Below are 19,737 nucleotides of genomic sequence, written 5' to 3'. Positions count from 1 at the left end.
ATGTTGGAAGTGTTCTGTGAATATTATATTGTGCTTGGACACACATATCACACACATTAATAATCCAAAGAAAGCACGCCACATGAAATGTAATTAGTATGTTATAGGACACACAAAGTCTGGCTCTGAAAGATCCAAATGTGAAATATAGTATTGTCTGGTAGATTTAAATCATAGCGTTACTATTCTGGTAGACGTTTAAATAAGACAGGGTTGTATTGTATGTTTACCACCTGTCGATATAAAACAAAACACAAGTCTTTGATAGAGATTTAGAATTTGTAAGAACTGTCTTGTAGCAGACTCTGGGCCCCGTTCCACAAAACGATCTGAGCACCACGACTATCATAAGCCTATGTCAAAGTATGATAGTTACGTTTACCGTAGTGCTTGGATCGCTTTGTGGAACAGGACCCTGGTATATTAGGTAAACAAGATTTTGTATGAGGCTTAAAATATGCTGACGCATAATGATAATTGCGTAGAACAATACCGTCCAACTTATTCATACAATTTCACAGAAAGTGTTAAAGGGGCACTGATCTAACGCCATTCTTCGGACTGGTTGTTGCCTTTGTTATTGTTTTTCCCCCCGTGAGTACCCGGATGATACGCAACGCAACTGAGCGTGACCAGAGACTGGGCTACCGTCTGCAAGGACAGCTAAATAAACTTGGAGGCTGGAGGCAATATTTGTTTTACGCATTTTTGAATAAACACTGATTGGTTAAATGTGATCTATAAAGATTCGACAAAGGGCGCATGTTAATTAATTTCTTCAGCCTAAACAAACAGACAAAAAGAACGGCGGAGCTCATCGGAAGTCGTCATTTGGAAATACCCCAGATGGTTATAGTTTAATACTAAAAAAAAGTAACCATGCAGTGAAAGCATTTTCGGTTTTCGGATTGCGTCGATAATACGACTACTACTCCCTTGTTGTCATCCACGTTTTCTCGTATAACCCTACACTTGTGTATTTGTCGTCATTCACTTGATGCTCAGTTAATGAATTTATTACAGGTACAATTAGTGGTAGCACCACTTAGATTACCTGACAAAGGTTCTCATTTGGCATTTATTGTGTCTGGGGTAATTATTCAATCTAAATCCAGGTTTGAAGTGAGGTGAAATGTGCGTTATGTAATATGCACGTGGCAGCCCAGCAAGAGATGAATGATCAGTTGATTTACTTTGGTAAATCAACGGATCGTTCCTAGTCATCAAAGGATTAACAGAAAATACGTTGATTGATTAATCACTGTTATCTTGCACAGTGGATATGTCAAAAGTGAGTGTTTACATGTCTAGGTTTACTAAAACAAAGGGAATACACTCATATCATGGCGTGAAGTGCCGATGTAAAAACAACATACTTTGTTAACTGATAATACGTTGATTGGTTGCTCATTGTTATCAAACTCAGTGGATTTTTTAGGAACCGTGGACGTAATGAAAATAGTTGTCACGTGGCCTTTCTCAGCCAACCCTCGAGACTTGACACCTATGTGAAACACCTGAAACAATCCAAGTGATCAGTTGAGAAACGAACACTGGTTATAATATCCCGAAACGATATATATCTTTTAGAATATTTGATAGTTACAGAAACACGTGACATCGAATAAGTTATTTTGTATAGCTGCAGATGAGTGGGATATTATTCCTTTGTGTGGATATTCACGCATACTTTCCTCGAACAAGGAAGCTGCCTATTTATACACATAAATTTGGTAAGTTGTAATTATGGTATTTGCATTTTGTTTTCCTTCATTTGAACCGATTCGTTCTTGGTTCTCTACGTCTTGGTTGGGAAATTCTTCAATGCGCGATAGACGTTGTTTTCACAGGTCATTTCCTTTGTAAGCGTGTATAGATTACCGTCAATTTGTAAAATGTGATTCTCTCAGGCAATTTATAAAATGTGTAAAATGTCATTTTGACTAAAAAATCTGTCCAGATTGATTAAGACGATCAAAAGGGCCTACAAACATCACAACAGATTATTCTGTAGGATTAGAAGCCAAACAACATAGAAATGTACTTTTCAACGTTACATTTTCAGTCTCTCGGTGATGACATTAAACATCAAAATGTTTGGAATTCGTTATCATAATAATACAGATGGAAATGTTGTTCAGTCACTTTGTAAAATAACTGAATATTTAGACGTTTAATAAATATGTTACACATTTTGACAGTAAAAAAATATACACACTATAAAAAAAGCAATGCTCAGATGAAATATTTACTTTGTGTTGCAAGTCAAAATAGTGTAAACGAAAATCGCAAAATTACCAAGCAAGTGACTTATCGTCACCATTACCGATGCTACCCACAAAGATACCTACATTTCCTTATTATCTCGAAAACTGTATTTCATTTTGTTGATCAATGTAACCATACGCTCTTATTACTACCGGTATCCATAAAAGTGACTAATGCGCTTACGAATGGCGCAACAGAGGTCGCGAGCTAGTCTAGATTTCTGCTCTACATCCGGGTACTCACTGGGAAAAAACAATAACAAAGGCAACAACCAGTCCCGGGGAATTGCGTTAGATCAGTGCCCCTTTAATAAACCTATGCTGATGGTTCAAATCAAAGAGGGAAAGCACAGGAAAATGTTGTCCGCAATCTGCAGGTTTCCTAATCTTAATACATATTGCAATGTCTGTACAACATTAATCGCTTGATAATTTAGATTATCTTACAATATTATTTAGGGGTTTCCTTTCCTCACGTTGATATTAAGAAACAAAAATGATTAATCATGAGATAAAAATCCATTTAAAAACATATAAGCTGTTTCGAAATTACACAGTATTTTAATATAATCTGTCCACAGTTAAAAATAACGAACAGTTTGAAAGAAACTCAAAACATTAAATGTATTTCAAAACGTTATTTTACACTATGTGTCTATCGAATGGACCAGGTCGGCATTACGGCTCATCATTGATAGTTTGCACTTTAGCGATCGACTTGAAAAGAACAATCACAAGATGGTATCCGTTTGGCAGATATTGTTTGAATATTTTAAATATCAGGAACTTCTAAAATGCCCTAATGTATAACGTGTGAAAAAGCAGCTTTCATCTTCTTGCCTGGTACAACATTGCGATATATAATTTAGACGCTCAATGACCAATGACCCGTCGACACGATCTAAATGTCTGTGTAATTCATAGCCACTAATTGATTTCGATAGATTTCAACACACGAAAGCCAACATCACGTATTCTCTATGCTACGTATTTCTGTCATGTTATTTCACGTGAAGATCCGTCTTAGAAATTGGTTTTCATCAGCCCATGCATGAGGCGACTAACGGGATCGGGTGGTCTGGCTCGCTGACAAGGTTGATGCATCCCAATTGCGTGATTCGATGCTAAGGATGTCAAGCATTGGATTGTCTGGTCCAGACTCGATTATATACAGACCACATCCATATTGTGAGTGAGTGAGTGAGTTGGGTTCAACGGCGCTTTTAACAGCATTCCAGTTATATCTCGGCGTGTCAGCTAAATGTGGGAGGAAAGCCCGAAGTGATGCAGGTCTCAGACGTTTACCACTTCGGTGAAACCCACGAGCACGGGTATGGAGGTAACAAACCTAGAAACATAATCGGGGCGAACCGGGAGTCGAACCAACATTCATAGGTTTCTGGCGTGCCCAAGGGACACAACTGCACAGCGAATCGCGGCGCCTTAGACGACTGGGCCACCCGTGCCCCCCACCATATAGCTGGAATATTGCTGATGGTGGTGTCAAGCAACACACACCCATCTGAAGGATGTCTGTAGATGCAGTAAGGAAGAAGATCCATCGTTGCAAAGCTACGGTTCAAACATTATTGTACTGATATACTAAACTGCCGGGCCAAAGAAAGAATACTCCCACGTTTGATGGTGTTGATAAGCCAGTTATTCGATGGTGATATGTTTGATACGGGTTTCAAAGGTATGTTGTGGACCTTAAGTTTGCAGTGTTGTGGCGACAGTTATCAGCCCGATAACGTTTTCTGAACGTTTGTGAGATACAGTAAATTATGTTTATAACGAACACACTTTTAACGAACTTACCGATATAACGAAGTTATTTTTTTAGTCCCTGCAATTTGTTGTATATAAGCTGTAAATGCTTATAACGAACTACGGTTATAACGAAATACGGTTATAACGAACTAAACTTACTTCAAATGTATACATTCTTATGCCCTGCAGTGTATTTCTTCTTCTTAGTATCTTTTTTCTTCTTCTTAGATATAAAATGAAAGATACACGATATGTGAATATGTTTATACGACATAAATAGGTCATACGCGTCTGTATGGAAATATCCACATACTCATAATCAATGCACCTCTGATAATATCACGTTGGTTTCTGAACCGTAACAAACCCCAAACTGACTCTTGCTTACCCGAATACCCACTTAAACATCAAACTAACTTCGCCTGCCTTGTCAAGTGGTTTGTTATGTCCACCGAGATTAGATCTATTATCAATCAATTAATATGATCACGGTACTTTTATATCCTATGGAAACAAATAAGGGACATAAACGCACTCAATGAACTGACCCGGGTTGTTTAGCGCTGCAGGACGTTCGCACACATGGCGTCCAAGTTCCTCCCACAGATGCACAATAGGATTGAGGTAAGGACTTTGAGCTGATCAAGGCATAACTTGACCGAGTTCCCATCCCTTAAAGTCCCATTGACCCACGAAATATATGTGAGCGGGTATTATCCTGATGAACCTCAAGGCGACGATCAGTCCTACGCGCAATAGGTACAACGACTGGTCTCCAAATATCATCATAGCCTTGATCTCTGTTGATTGATGGCTTGTGGCGGCGAATGTGGACTGCTTCTGTTAGTTTTCTTTTGGTGAAATCATGGAGGTTGTTGGCGATGATTTGGACATTGTCAACAGAGATCAAGGCTATTTCATCCCATCCGCCTACTATGAACTCATCAAACAATAATCACCTGTTTATTGGCTTCATGCCCCCATTGGCTTCTAGCTATGTGTTTTCTGTCCATCGTGTTGTGATAGCATCATCCCTTTGTTGTCACACCTACCTATGTTATCCCACTCATGTATGCCCTTGTTGTTACTGTTAATCCTCCACTTGCTAAATATATTCTGCACTATGTCCCTCATTCAGTCTTGCTTGACAACGGTATAAGGATCTAAACCGAAACGTCGCTTTTTACAGTATTAAAGAAGTTGTTATCCATAAAAACTGTGTCTATCTTGTCATCCGTCAACTTCTAATTAATGCCTATCAAACAAAATATTCTAGTTATATCACAGCGTATCAGCTTAATGTGGGAGGAAAGCCCGAAGTGATGCAGGTCTCAGACGTTTACCACTTTGGTTTACCACGGGTATGGTGCTGAAAACCTAGAAACATTATCGGGGCGAAACGTCAACCAACAAGATGGATGAGGTATGTCGGATAGATGCGTGTGTTACCAGCCCAGCCCACACCATAACTATATTGCTTGTGTTGTTCTATGGTACATCGCTGGTACAGCTCATGATCATGTTTCCAAACACGACCCCATCAGTAGGGTGGAGAAGGATCTGAACCTTGTGTGACGCCAATGCGCCAACTGCCTGGTGCCTTGACGCCGTGCCAACTCCAATCTTGAACTTGGTAATGAGCAGCCCCCTTGATGGAAAACACGGGGTAACGACTTTGTAATTTTGTAGTTTCAAAACGATTGCCTACAGTTCGAATTCTCTTTTGTCTTTGGCCAGGCATCAACTAACTGCATTTTAGTTATATATATACTTGGCAGTAGCGGATTTTCTTTTATGTCTCATTGCCTTTGTCGCCGGCGGGATTCGAACGCACCGTCCGCAAAGTCCACACCGACCGCTAACGAATGCCTTCTGTCACGGCTAAATGAAAGAAATACTGTGGAATTAATGATTTAATATTTACACATTTCTTGACTAGCAGTTAAATCCATTTATGAATGGCATATCTGTGCTTTATTCAGGAAGTTGTGTTTAAAATAAGGGAAAATACTTGAAAATAAGTACTCCAATATGAGTTCATCCAATATGTAGAATTTGACTACATCGAACTCTGACTAATGTGGACGCCTGTCAATACCGGACCAAATGTACTTGCCCTTCGATATGTTTTTCGTATACCCGGGTCGCCGAACAGGTAAGCGCACGTGCCATGGCATCGTGGAATACATTTCACGTAGGGAAGACTCACACAGTGTTTTCGCGGTTAAGCCTCGAGTTCTTTTTTCTTTTAAGATTAGATTAGATTTTCTTTTAAAATATGAAAGCAATGTTGTTTACACATGTTAGGTGCCCAAGTTCTATAAATGTTGACCATGGACTTTAAAGATTAGAGCACTCGGACCCCTGGTGTCTAATCGTTGAAATTGTTTAATTTATTAAAACCCGAGACGGGGAGCCTCGTACGCGTGCTCGCCCTCGTGCTCGTGCTCGTGCTCTAACCATTTCATAATCGTCCGTGGGTGATGGCTCAAAATCATGCTTTATGGTGATCTGAATCTATTCTGTTAGGTTACAAGTCTTATCTTCACCGTCTCTCGTGTTTTAGGTCAACCATTGTTATGTGGCAGTATATATTTAGTAAGTTTGTTCCTAAATATTGTTAGTGGCAGCAAAATAAACACTCACAGAATGTCGTTAGCAGCTGTGGCTAGATTTTTATTCGTTTAATAGAGTGACCTCCCCTTGTGTTTTACAGTCCAAGCTCTGAAGGTTACACACAACCAAATGTTTTCCTAGACTTCTGCAGTACCGTTATATGTTTTAAACAATAACTAAGCTTTTGCCATCTAATACATGTACATGTTTGCACAGTCTTAAAGCAGCAATAAAAAGAATGAGTACAGGAAGCTGAACACACCACCCGTGCTCCGCACCAAATGTCACTGTGCTTGAAATTATCTGTGGTCAATATAAGTCATCATGTTAAAACAGACAGCAGTAAATATAAAAAAACCCATAAAGATCTTACACAAAATCAGCGAATCACCGCTGCTAGTTCATACAATCTGCACCGAAGGCTCAACGAAAACTGCTGGTCGAACGACTGATTCTGATTTGGTGTAGTAGAACCTGTACCAGCGGTGGATACCTTCGTTACTCTCCCAGTATGGAGGGCTCAGGTTTATTATCCCCCGCCCAACAAAGTTAGCGGGGGATATGGAAACGGGCTCCGTCCGTCCGTCACGTTTCGTTTTCGGAGCATAACTAAAAAAACCGTTCAATATTTCTTCATGAAACTTTGCATGTTGCCTTTTGCTATTTAGACATTTTAGATTTTTTTTATTTTTTACGTTTCCATGGCAACAAGATAGACTTAGGTTCCAAACTCTTCTTTTTTTATAATTTCCATGCCAAGTTCCACCCCGGTTAAAAAAAGGTTAGGGTTTGTTTAGATTTAATTATGCCATTAATTCTGCAACAGGGGCGGGGGATATAGCCACTTTAGTGGCAAACTCTTGTTAGTTATTCATTTCCGGGAATGTATAGTTTGTCCGAGGCGCGTCTGGGCAGCAGTTTCTAGAAGGCTGGCTGTACCTATCTAAGAGCGGGACGAGGGAGATTCGAGAGATTCGTCCAAGACTTGACTTGCGACTTACCTATTGTCCAATGCGGACTGAATACCTATCGGAATACCAACGATTCTGCCTGATTCCAACACTTTCCTGGATTAAAGAAATGGAGCACCTCCCTCATTCAAGACATTATATTGTGACAAAAACTGGACATTCTTGATTGCACTTACTTCTGTATTAGGGCAAGTTGTTTATAGCTTCTGACACGTATTTGACCAACTGTAATGCCTTTTATAATTGTAAGCATAATCCAGTGTATTTCAACATAATGTGTTGACTGTTTATTGATCTTGTCTGTATATATTTTTTTTTACAATTTAGTTCTATACGTACCGAATTCTGGGTCAACCTTCGCGTTTCAATTTGGGATTCAACACGTAACACCATGAACATGTTACATATTTACAGGGGCGGTCGGGTAGACAAGTGGGTAATTGTTCGCTCGTCACGCCGAAGACCCTGTTTGAATCCCGACATGGGTACAATATGTGAAGCCCATTTCTGGTGTCCCCCGTCATGATATTGCTGGAATATTGCTCAAAACGGCGTAAAAAAGCCATACTCACTCACTCACTACATATTTACATCACTGGTTTACCTATGCACATTCCATAACTTTTGAAATCACACCAGGTCATGTACCAACGTATCAGTCAGTTCGCGGACCTGATCGTGCCATGTGCTTGCCATTTGTACGACACTATCGTGCATTTTCTCGCTGTTATGAATACTGCTACGAAGAAAACACTGTCATTCATTCTCGTACCTTACACGAGGGATGCATGGGTGACATAAATCGTGGAGTTTACTTTCTGCCTGTATTCTCGGCGAAGATTTTACATTGAAATTAATTCAACCATGACTAGTTCCTTTTCACTATAATTAAATTTGGAACTATAAACTGGCCCTAATCACTCCTCATGCGATCCCTGTTTTTATATATATATATATTAGTTTTCTTGTGTTAATAAATATCCTTTAAATTAGTTGTTCTTCTGTTGACATTTCTATCTTGTATGCTCGATACCTGCATGCTTTTATATCTGCAAATAACATTTAAAATATTCTCAGAAAATGATGAAAAATATTAATACAAAATAATGGATTGGTGTTTTTCTCCGACCATTGCAGTTTAATTGTGTGTAGGTGAATATCTTCTTACTGGTTTCCTTACTAATATTTTATAGATTCTAGGATAGCTATTTTTGGAGTATTCTGTCTCTGTTGATCAAGCAACAAATACGAACAATTGTGTACCGGACGCGACGAGATATCGTTTCAAATATTCATTCGTTATTGACGTTTATTAAGGAAATGGTAGACATTGTATTGCGGTTGAGTAAAATCTAAAACTCAGGTCATGTAAATACAACATTATCAGTATGCAGTAGCTACAGTGGGTTTACGTTCGGTGTTCAACATGAAATGTGTTTCGTCATTCCCTGAAGGAATATTGATGGCAACACAGCAAGGTGCATTTCACGCCATCGGTATCTCAATTGAACATCTGTTGATGATGACAAGGTTATTGAAAAACAGGTGCCGGTTCAACATACCCATAATATGAATTAATTCTCCGCACTTAATAAAACTGTGCTTGATTTGCTCCATTAATGGCTATGAACATGGGGATGGACACCCGGGAAATGGTTATTCTTCTTCCTCTGCATATTGATTGCTGAAATGGACATGTTATTGACAAGAGCAGCGTCCAGCTGTCTCGACAAATATACACAAGCGTCAGAGCGATGATTCCTCTGTTGTTGATTTCCTCACAACAGGAACATGACTAAATTCCAACAAAGAGCTCCGAACAGCGCTTGCCCAGTGCTTGAATAAGCCCCCAGAACGTCTTGGCTGTCAGATAGCAATTATCCCGATAGGGTATGGAGTTCACTCCTGCCTCATAAGCAGAATCATGGATTACCTACTCAGTGGCTGTTGAAACACCATGTCAGCATTGGGAAACTGATACAAACCAGGTAAGTCTATCCATGTTTTGTATGATGGCTTGTCATCCTCAGGGATAGCTAATTGTTTACAGCCATTCTGTCGTTATGAAGAACGCCACGCCGACAGGGAAGAAGGCACTGTATGGAGTCTTGTAATCATGTCACTTCATTTAACAGATCTCCTGTGCTTTTAACAAAGGCCACTGCTTGCGACTTTTTTTATATTGTATTGTGATTAAATTCTTACTGTTTGTATCGATGGTTGTTTATAAGGAAACTATTTTTTTTAATAAATGATCATGATTATCATATATGACGGAAAATATCGAACGAACAATCATGTGAACTCTCTTTATGGAAATATGTTTTCATTTTTATGTTTGGTATAAGTCCTACAATGCCTTTGATGACGTCTGTAAAATGAGAATATGCAACTTAGAGATTCAGGATGGGTGTCATGTTACAACCTATACACTGCATAAACCCAAATGGAGATTTTAGTTGGTTCAAATGTAATGCTTCCTCACAGTGAATGCAATATTTCTTCAGTATCACATCGTATCAGATTACGTTCATTCTACGTCATATGTATTGGTCTATCTGTCAAAAGTACAATGTTCCACTGACACTTCAACAATGATTCCAGTCGTAACAATAGTCCAGTTTAACAAAGGCTTTCTACGTCAAGTATACGTAGCGGTAACTATGGGTTGTACGGCTTCTTGTCCAACACGCCTTTTGGAAACTCGTCACACACACATCAATGGTGTTAACACTCGGACTGTGAAGATCTAAATTTGTCAATTAAGCATCCTTGAAACCTTCCACTAAGACAAACAACTTTATCAGTCAGTGAAGGATATAGCTGGCGGATTGTTCACCGATACAACATCTATAGGATGCTTCTAGTGCATTCAACTGGAGAGTGTAAGTACCTACAATATTACGCCTAGACATACATGAGTTGCTTGTAAGCATGTGAATTTACATACATCATGCCACATTATTGTTTTTCAATATTGCAAGTAAGTACCTACAATATTACGCCTAGACATACATGACTTGCTAGTAAGCATGTGAATTTACATACATCATGCCACATTATTGTTTTTCAATATTGCAAGTAAGTACCTACAATATTACGCCTAGACATACATGACTTGCTAGTAAGCATGTGAATTTACATATATCATATCACATTATTGTTTTTCAATATTGCAAGTTTTACTGTGGAGAACAATGTCTCTACCGTCTGAGGTCTGGTATATGGGTATTTGGTATGAAGGGTGGGAATGGCGCTTCTTGTATGTTTGTTCTTGAAGTCTTTGATAGCCGTTTAGAAGTTGGGAGAATATGAATATCAAATACATGACACTTTTCTATGGATAACAACTTCTTTTATTCTTTGTACGATGTTTAAACGTTAATCGTTCGTTTTTAAACGATCAAACGTCGTACAAAGAATATCCATAAAAAAGTGTCATGTATTCGTGTTTGTTCTGGTATGTTTCCATGGTAGTGATATCGCCTTGGTTATATTTTAACATGGGAATATTGAACTGGCGCTATATGTATGTTTCCATGGTAGTATTAGCGGTTTGGTAGAACTTACTCAACCGGTATCGCGGAGAATGCATGTATACCGTTACACTCTTTTGACGTCACAGTGTCTATGACAGTCACATACATACATAAATTGATGTTACCTGTATTTGTACCGGTACACACGTATATGTAGTAATGTGTAGACATTACGTTTAGTTTGATCTGTTATATGTTTATCTTACCAGACCAAAACAACCTTCTGACCAATTACATGCCCCCTTAAATGACATAGTCACTAAAATTTTATATTGATTAAAATCATATTTATCAACCTGCCTAGCCTACATATCAACGATATATTTCGTAAATAGATATTTTTTCTGTTGCCCGTATATAGGAAATCTGTTCATTCAAATTGTTCGATTATGATCAAAACGTGCTGATAAATGGGTTTTACGGATTGGGAAACATATATCTTAAAGAATATGAGATGATTATTAAATTAAATCAAGAGAGCAAAATTCCTGATTCCGTATAACCATAATCAATACGTTGTATGATCGGGTCTTTAACCATTCTAACCGTATCGATATCTACGGGTATCTGAACTAGTACTACAAGTTGTGGGGCGATCGGGTAGCCTAGTGGTTAAAGCGTTAACTCGTCACGCCGAAGACCCGGGTTCGAATCCCGACATGGGTACAATGTGTGAAGCCTATTTCTGGTGTCCCCCGACGTGATATTGCTGAAATATTGCCAAAAGCGGCGTAAAACCAAACTCACTCACTCACTACTACAAGTTGTGCGTTTTCTCGCCCTTACATACATTTATTAACATTTTCAAGAACAAAACAAATCCATCAAAATGATGCATCTATAAATATGTATAATGAAGAAAACCGTATATCATAGGTGTTCGTACACTGCGCTGCCGAAGACATTAGTGTCAGCTATTTGTGGGATTAATTCAATTATGAGATGTGGTTATTTCCTGCCGTTGAGCTGCTCATGTTGTCGAGAATGTATCAGTCTCTAAAACACAGCAGAACACCATGTGAGGGATTATTAGATGAGTGAGTTAGTGTGCCCTGCCGCAGTGAACCACATTCCCGCTAGCTATATGCTGCGATACGTAAGTAGACTGGACAAGACAAAGTAGTGGCTGAAATCATGGGCAAAGATATACGTCATACTCACGATGACACACACTGAGCCAAGCCAATCATTACACCCACGCGATACACGTTACCATAATAGGACAACCATGGGGTATTTGAGGTATACTCTATTCTGCTACGGGCCGGAACATCTAAACGCTACTTCATTACCAATACTCCAGAGTGGTGTGTGCGTGTGTGTGTGTGCATGCGCGTACGTGCGTGTATGTGTTTGTGTGCGTGAAGTGAATGCGCCCGTGTGTGTATGTGTGTGCATGCGCGTGCGTGCGTGCGTGCGTGCGTGCGTGCGTGTATGTGTCTGTGCGTGAAGTGAATGCGCCCGTGTGTGTATGTGTGTGCGAAGAAGGGCGGACGTTTGTGGTGTTGCACGGAGGCGCACACTCCTTTATGCGGCACAGTGAACCTAATTTATGTGGAAGTAATATAGTTGTGTAGACCAATTACAACAAACCAATGTGGTGACATGTTTTCACAAATAGCCCGCGTGAACCCAGTTCAAGTTTACAAACAAAAAATGCACCACTGTTTAAAATAAATCTGCATCTAAAATTGCTACTCAATAACGGTATTGTAAGTCATGCTGTTAATTCTTATGCTTTTACTTTTGTTTAAAATTACAGATTTGTTTGAATTCAACTGAAACATTTGCTCGTGAATACCTGTATACATTGTTACCTCCTCAGTGCTTATTATACAAGCAGATCGTTCACAGAGACAAAGGCCTAGGCACGATGCTGTTACAAACAGCGATGACGTCACTCTTTCCATCTTGATATATGTTGGAGGTTCAGAACATGCAATTTTCAAGTCTTTTTGGCAGCTTTTATCATAGTGTGCATACCTATTACAAGCTTGCCCTCCAGACAAACCAACCCAAGGGGTCTGGAGATACACGATGCTACGGTATGCCCAACTTATGTGCACTGGCCTATATTGTGCTCAGTGGCAGTTGTTGTATGAATGGCGGCTTCACAATGACATACTCGACCATGTTATAGCGATAGTTTTTTCCCACGCTGAGTTGAGGGGAATGTTTCAGTAGATAATATATGGCATGGTCCACAGCATATTTGGGAGTATATGTTGCTGAGACTCCACAATTAGCCGCAATTAGTCTGACAGAAGAAGCTACGTTTTTCTTGCCTGGATCCGCTGTAAGTAGTTCGAGTCCGGGATTGACCTATGATTTGTCAGCACCTTGTTACAAAACTGAAGGCCTCAATAAAACTTTCAAAACTTTCAAGACATGTTGAGGACATTCCAAATTTGACGTATCGGTGACCAAAATAATGTCTGAAGCAATTCCCTATTTTGACTTGTATCATATGTTTCCGTGATTTATCAAGGGAATAATTGACTTGCATGTGTTTGTGACTGGTGCCACTGGTGGGGCAGGATCCGCTAACCTTTTTGCAAACACCTGGTATCGTCACTATTTGATGGTAATTCATAAACACATGATCATGACATAGCAGGAATCATACGATGGATTCTGTTTTTAGCAGATATTTCTTATGTTTAATGTCGCTTTTAATTCAATGTGTAAAACGTCAGTCTGGGCTTTTCTCCCACACGCTGACCCACTGTGGTATAACTGCCGCGGAATACGCAGCTGACTCGCTGACCCTCTGTGATATAACTGCCGCGCGGAATACGCAGCTGACTCGCTGACCCTCTGTGACATAACTGCCGCGGAATACGCAGCTGACTCGCTGACCCAATGTGATATAACTGCCGCGGAATACGCCGCTGACTCGCTGACCCAATGTGATATAACTGCCGCGGAATACGCAGCTGACTCACTGACCCACTGTGATATAACTGCCGTGGAATTCGCAGCTCACTCACTCAATCACACTTCTCATTATCACGATTTATGTATTTGATACATATTGATCTCTTGTAGCAAAGAAAATTTAATTGCAAATATGAGAATGATGACATATGAAACGAAAGAAGAGTAAACACAACATGATTATGGATTTGGATCCCAGAATTGCCTTCGTGTTTGTGTTTTAACCCATACTTCTGGGTGTCACGAAACTGGTGACCTTGCCCGACCTATGTCACCCTGGTCCTAACTCCCACATAAATATGACTCGTAAATAAACACCCCAAAGCGGCGTGCGTCAGCGTACTTCCAGCCGCCCATCTCGTAGTGAAAAACGACTCATTCTCAGCTACAACGACCCTTTCATAGCATTCTGAGATGCTCTTCATATACAGCTGAGAGTATCACTTGATCCGTCATGGATTGCATGGACACCGTGGCCATCATAACCAATATAGGAAATGGAATGAATCGAAAACCAATACGATAAAACCGAAATCCCCAAATCCAGTGGATCATATAGGATAATCCTCTTCATCACAAACGGTCACATTTATCAAACGTGGTGCAATGGCCTTGTCTGTCTGGGAAATGAGTTGACATACATGGTGTATGACATCCATGAACCATTCGTCCTTCTTGGTGGGGCGGTCGGGTTGCCTAGTGGTTAAAGCGTTTGCTCGTCACGCCGAAGACCCTGGTTCGATTCCCGACATTGGCACAATGTTTGAAGCCGTGATATTTCTGGAATATTGCTAAAAGCGGCGTAAAACCATACTCACTCACTCGTCCTTCCTGGTGCTACGTCAATCAACAGATGAACATACTTTATGAACATTGGGCTATATTTCACAGACTTCACTCATTTTAGTTCACCAAGAGTTGCTTGTGTCTAGGTAAATATTAAACTTACTGACTACCTCGTGCAGTTTGTGGAAAACAGTCTGCCAATCATGAAGCCAGACACAGGTGGGTAGATGTACTGAACAATATAAGATACGTAAATTGCATCGCTAATGTTTATGTCTGCGACAGAAATAGGTAGCGATTGACATATCATAAGGTTTCATTTTCTACTCACATCTCTATTGTCAGAATTGCCAAAGTTCTAGTGGCAGAGTTCTGTTGTCAGAAGGGCCATCAGTGGTAAAGATTCGTTACATATATATAACGGGGAACAGACGTTTCTGAGTCGGTGTCGGTCCGTTGAGTCCTTGTGGTGATCTTGGACAGGTGGTGATTTCTTGTTAGAGAGCCATACGTATAGACCGCAGGAAACATTGCTGTATTAAAAGTCCACAGTTATCTGACCGCCTCCGTGGTCTAATGGTAGAGCGTCCGCCCGGAGAGTGGAAGGTCCGGGGTTCGATCCCCAGGCGCGTCATACCAAAAGACATTAAAAGATGGTACTTGTTGTTACCCTGTCTTGCGCTCGGCATTAAGGTTCTCAAACAAGGACCGGTTGGCTCGGAGTCAGTATACTGTGTCTGAGTGGGGTATTCATGTTAAACTGTGGCATGGTATCTCAGTGTGCTAGCACTATAAATCGGCATCAGTCCGGACTAGTACATGCAGACACACACACACATACACGTGCATGCACGTCGCTATATAAGTTCAATAATCTTGGACGCGACGTTAAATCCCATTTCACCTCACCTCCACAGTTATCAGCATCTCTGTAATCGAAACACATGCAACATGTGGTGTCTACTGAAGCAATTAGATAGGAGTAGATGCGAAAAGTTTTATTGTATGCCATATGAGCACTGTGTGCGTAGAAATGCTCTATATAAATGTTGTTGTTATATTATTATTATATACAGATTAAAATATACGCAAAGAAGGTGTGGGTGATCTTGGCACAGTCAGGCTGGTGGGTTCATCATCACCTCAGGGCCCTTGCCCCCTCTACACGCAGCCCAGACAGCGAATGGGACTTCTCCCTGGAAGCGCTGCCTAGTCAAACCCATCTAGAACTTTTCGGAGAATGTGAAGACTCCCCAAACACTGCAGCCCTCTGCATTACCCAGAAGGGTTGTATTCCTGGCATCAAACCCGGATACTCTCCCAATGTCAGTCAACAGATTGGGAGGTACCAAACCTAAGGCACCGAGAAAAATGCGGACAAAGAGTTTTGTAATTATCATTTACCATGACGCCCTCTACAAATATCTGGGACGTACTGTCCAAGAGCGTACGTTTGGCCTCGGGTGGTAGCTCAGGGAGATGACGGAAGACAAAACTGAGGGGTGAAGTTTAAGACTACAGCAGCCATGTTTATTGTTGATGGGTTGAAAGAAGTCAAAAGGGTACAGGTTCATTATAACGTGACAGAACGCACACCGGGACCGAGTGGCCCATGTTCCCGGGTGCGAGACCCGCCATGTCACTTGTACATAGGCAGGATGTCGGACGGCGAATCTTCTGTGGCGATAGTGTGTCTGTGCCAAAGCTGGGCATCCACTGACAAGTTGTTGGGCAGTCTCATTAAATTCCTTGCATAATCTACATGTCACATTAACATTTTGATGCAAAATCACACTTTGACGGTTTCGAGTGGGAAGTGACTGGTCCTGAGCAGCAAACAGAAAGCTGTTTCACTTCTCAGGTCAGCCGACTTCATCCAAGCGAAGGGCTCTGTAGGGGTGATTCCCTTCCCAGTACACTGCACATACACTCGATGCAGTGGTCGATCAGATAGCCTGTCCTTGAAAAATTGAGTCTGGGGCGATTTGATATGGCACTTCGCTTGGTTGACACTCATTTCTGTACCGTCCAGCAGTACAGAGCCAAAATCAACATTGACATTGAGGCCATGCACCACATCCTTGAGTCTTGACATGCTTCACAAGAGGATCATCAGACCAAAAAATGTGTGCAAAAGTGCACTACACAATTCTATCACGGAGAGCTTCCACGTTAATCAAACCACGCCCTCCCAGTATAACTGGTAAATATAAGCGATTGTGGGAAGATTGAGGTCGGGTAGATCTATTGTCTGACATGATTTTTCGTGTGAAGATGTCAATACCCTGAAGTTCTTGCTTCGTCCAATCAACAACACCAAAAGAATACAGGGCGGGTACAGCATAAGTAATTGTGGCTTTGACTTAATCGCGTGCGTTCAGCTCTGAATTCAAGATTTTCTTAAGCCTTCATTTGTATTCTACCCGAAATTTGTCTTTGATATGGGCACTCTAGGGTTTGTCTCTGACCTGCATCCCTAAGTACGTGATGGTCAGTAACTCCTCCCCCATGTAAAGAGACTGGTCCTCTCTCATCTACCTTGCCACGTTTCAGATGAAGAATGTTGCATTTGTCAAAGGACATGCCAATATCATTAGAAAAGGACTTTACTGGGAAAATATGTTTTTTCAGTGTGGATTCTCCTTTGGCAAGAAGTTCAAGGTCAACAAGATTAGCGACGTGTAATAATTCTAATACAGTTGCCATTCTGGGGCATTTTCAATTTCAAGTAAAATTTGATACAACCTTATCGAATTTCCAAATACGAGAATGAGTTAGTGAATTGGGTTTAGCGCCACCCAAATAGTATTTCAGGTATATCGCGGCGAGCCATCATAACGTGGAGTGGGTGAGTGAGTATGGGTTTACGCCGCTTTTAGCAATATTCCAGCAATATCACGGTGGGAGACACCGGAAAATGGGCTTCAAACATTGTAACCATGTCGGGAATCAAACCCGGGTCTTCGGCGTGACGAGCGAACGCTTTCACAATTAGGCGTAAAACCATACTCACTCAGATACAGGGTGATCGGCATGAAGATTGTGAAAATATGCGGGAAATACCAATTTTAACTTACCTGTTCATAATATAGACTTGTTCGATATTTCCGTGGTCGGATTATATTCGGGGTGTCATCATTATTAAAATACGGGTAATATTCTTCAAATTTATCATCGCCCTTAAAGAGGCTGTACATAATGTTGACATATCATGGTTTATTTTCCCTGCAGTGTTTATTGTACGATAAACAACTCCCACTCGACGTTTATTTCTTAAGTATATGAAGCCCAATTAGAATGACTTGATGATTAAGTATAAGGGGAAATCAGTTGATGGGGAGATAACCATGCCTGTGACTATAATGGCTGGTCATAAGTTCATGGCATGCGCCAGTTTCTTATCTATACTAATTATAATATAATATAATAGAACGACCGACTAAATACCATCTGAAAAAGTGGAATAGAATTGTTTGGTGGTTCAATGCAATCAAAACACTGTGAAATTGCTTCAAAACATGCCTGAGGTTGAAGAACGTACGTTATCACCGCGAACAAAGGTGCATGATGTCTGTGACACCGGCTATGCGGGGGAAATTGGTTGGCATTGTGTCTTGAGATGACCCCTAGACTAACTGAAATATATTAGCCTTCCTTGGAAAGGTAATACAATTAGTGCGATCAGAGGGAATCACTTGGCTACGCTATGTGGCGCGTTGTTTTCCTTTGTTTGCCCTGTTAGATGATATTTCTGACCAATTATAACCAAAAACGTATTGAAAACGTGCATGATTGTGTTAAAAAAAGATCGACGTCCAATTCTTTACGCTGTTGGATTGCTTTCAAAAGGTAACGTTGCTCTCGGCAAATTATCACATATTTTATGAAGAACGTTGCATTTTTCTCTACGGCATTGGATAAATGTGATTTGTCTTTACGAAACCAATTCCAAAGGTGTGTAATTTCCGGTCGACGTTAAAGCCTTTTACAAGACTACTGCCCAAGCGCCATGGGTAGCGCATACCAAACCGTCACCACTAGCGTTTGGGGGAACGAGATAGATTCCTGGATTCCACGAATAAATTAGGACAATTATTTCTGTTTCTATTGGAATTTCCTATCGTATGATTGTGAGGTTTTGTTGACGGCTGTAATTGTTGTTTCGGTGGCAGTGTCTCCAACACACGGCCTGGTTTTGGCGAGCGACGCGCACTGTAATTACATCCCAATTGACGTCGAAACTGGCTGTTGGGAGGAGAGCGTTTCTTGACTAACGACCGATCTGAAGTACCGGAAAAGAAGCTTCACTTCACATATGGTCGCATGACCCTTGCAGCGTTGTAAACAGCGGACAGGGATTAGTCCTCTGTGATAGGCATGTGTGCGTGAGCGCGTACATGTATGTATGTATGTATGTATGTATGTATGTATGTATGTATGTATGTATGTATGTATGTATGTATGTATGTATGTATGTATGTATGTATGTATGTATGTATGTGTGTGTGTGTGTGTGTGTGTGTGTGTGTGTGTGTATGTATGTATGTATGTATGTATGTATGTTTTTGTATGTATGTATATGTGTGTGCCTGTGTGTGCGTGAGCGCGTACATGTATGTATGTATGTATGTATGTGTGTGTGTGTGTGTATGTGTGTGTGTGTGTGAGTGTGTGAGTGTGTGAGTGTGAGTGTGTGTGTGTATGTGTGTGCCTGTGTGTGCATGTGTGTGTCTGTGTATGTATGTATGTATGTATGTATGTATGTATGTATGTATGTATGTATGTATGTATGTATGTATATGTTTGTATGTGTGTGTATGTCTGTTACTGTGCGTGTGTGTGCATGTGTGT

General features: G+C 40.6%; 1 protein-coding gene across 2 annotated transcripts in view; it reads left to right on the top strand.

Annotated features, from left to right (window-relative positions):
• The first annotated feature begins 9,555 nt into the window (after positions 1 to 9,555).
• Positions 9,556 to 19,737, top strand: part of LOC139442560 (neuroglobin-like) — a 46,854-nt gene continuing 36,672 nt past the window's right edge. Inside the window, exon 1 of one of the 2 annotated variants that reach the window (XM_071223389.1) lies at positions 9,556 to 9,612. The gene's annotated coding sequence lies outside the window, so the exon portion shown is untranslated. Of the gene's footprint in view, positions 9,613 to 10,457; positions 10,510 to 19,737 lie in introns of those variants that run through there. The other variant, XM_071223388.1, reaches the window with a different exon arrangement.

The sequence above is a fragment of the Haliotis cracherodii genome, unplaced genomic scaffold, assembly GCF_022045235.1.
Source record: "Haliotis cracherodii isolate W230 unplaced genomic scaffold, xgHalCrac1.p SCAF_5, whole genome shotgun sequence".
Lineage (NCBI taxonomy): Eukaryota > Metazoa > Mollusca > Gastropoda > Lepetellida > Haliotidae > Haliotis > Haliotis cracherodii.
Note: the sequence above shows the minus strand (reverse complement) of the source record. Positions and strands in the feature narration are given on the sequence as shown.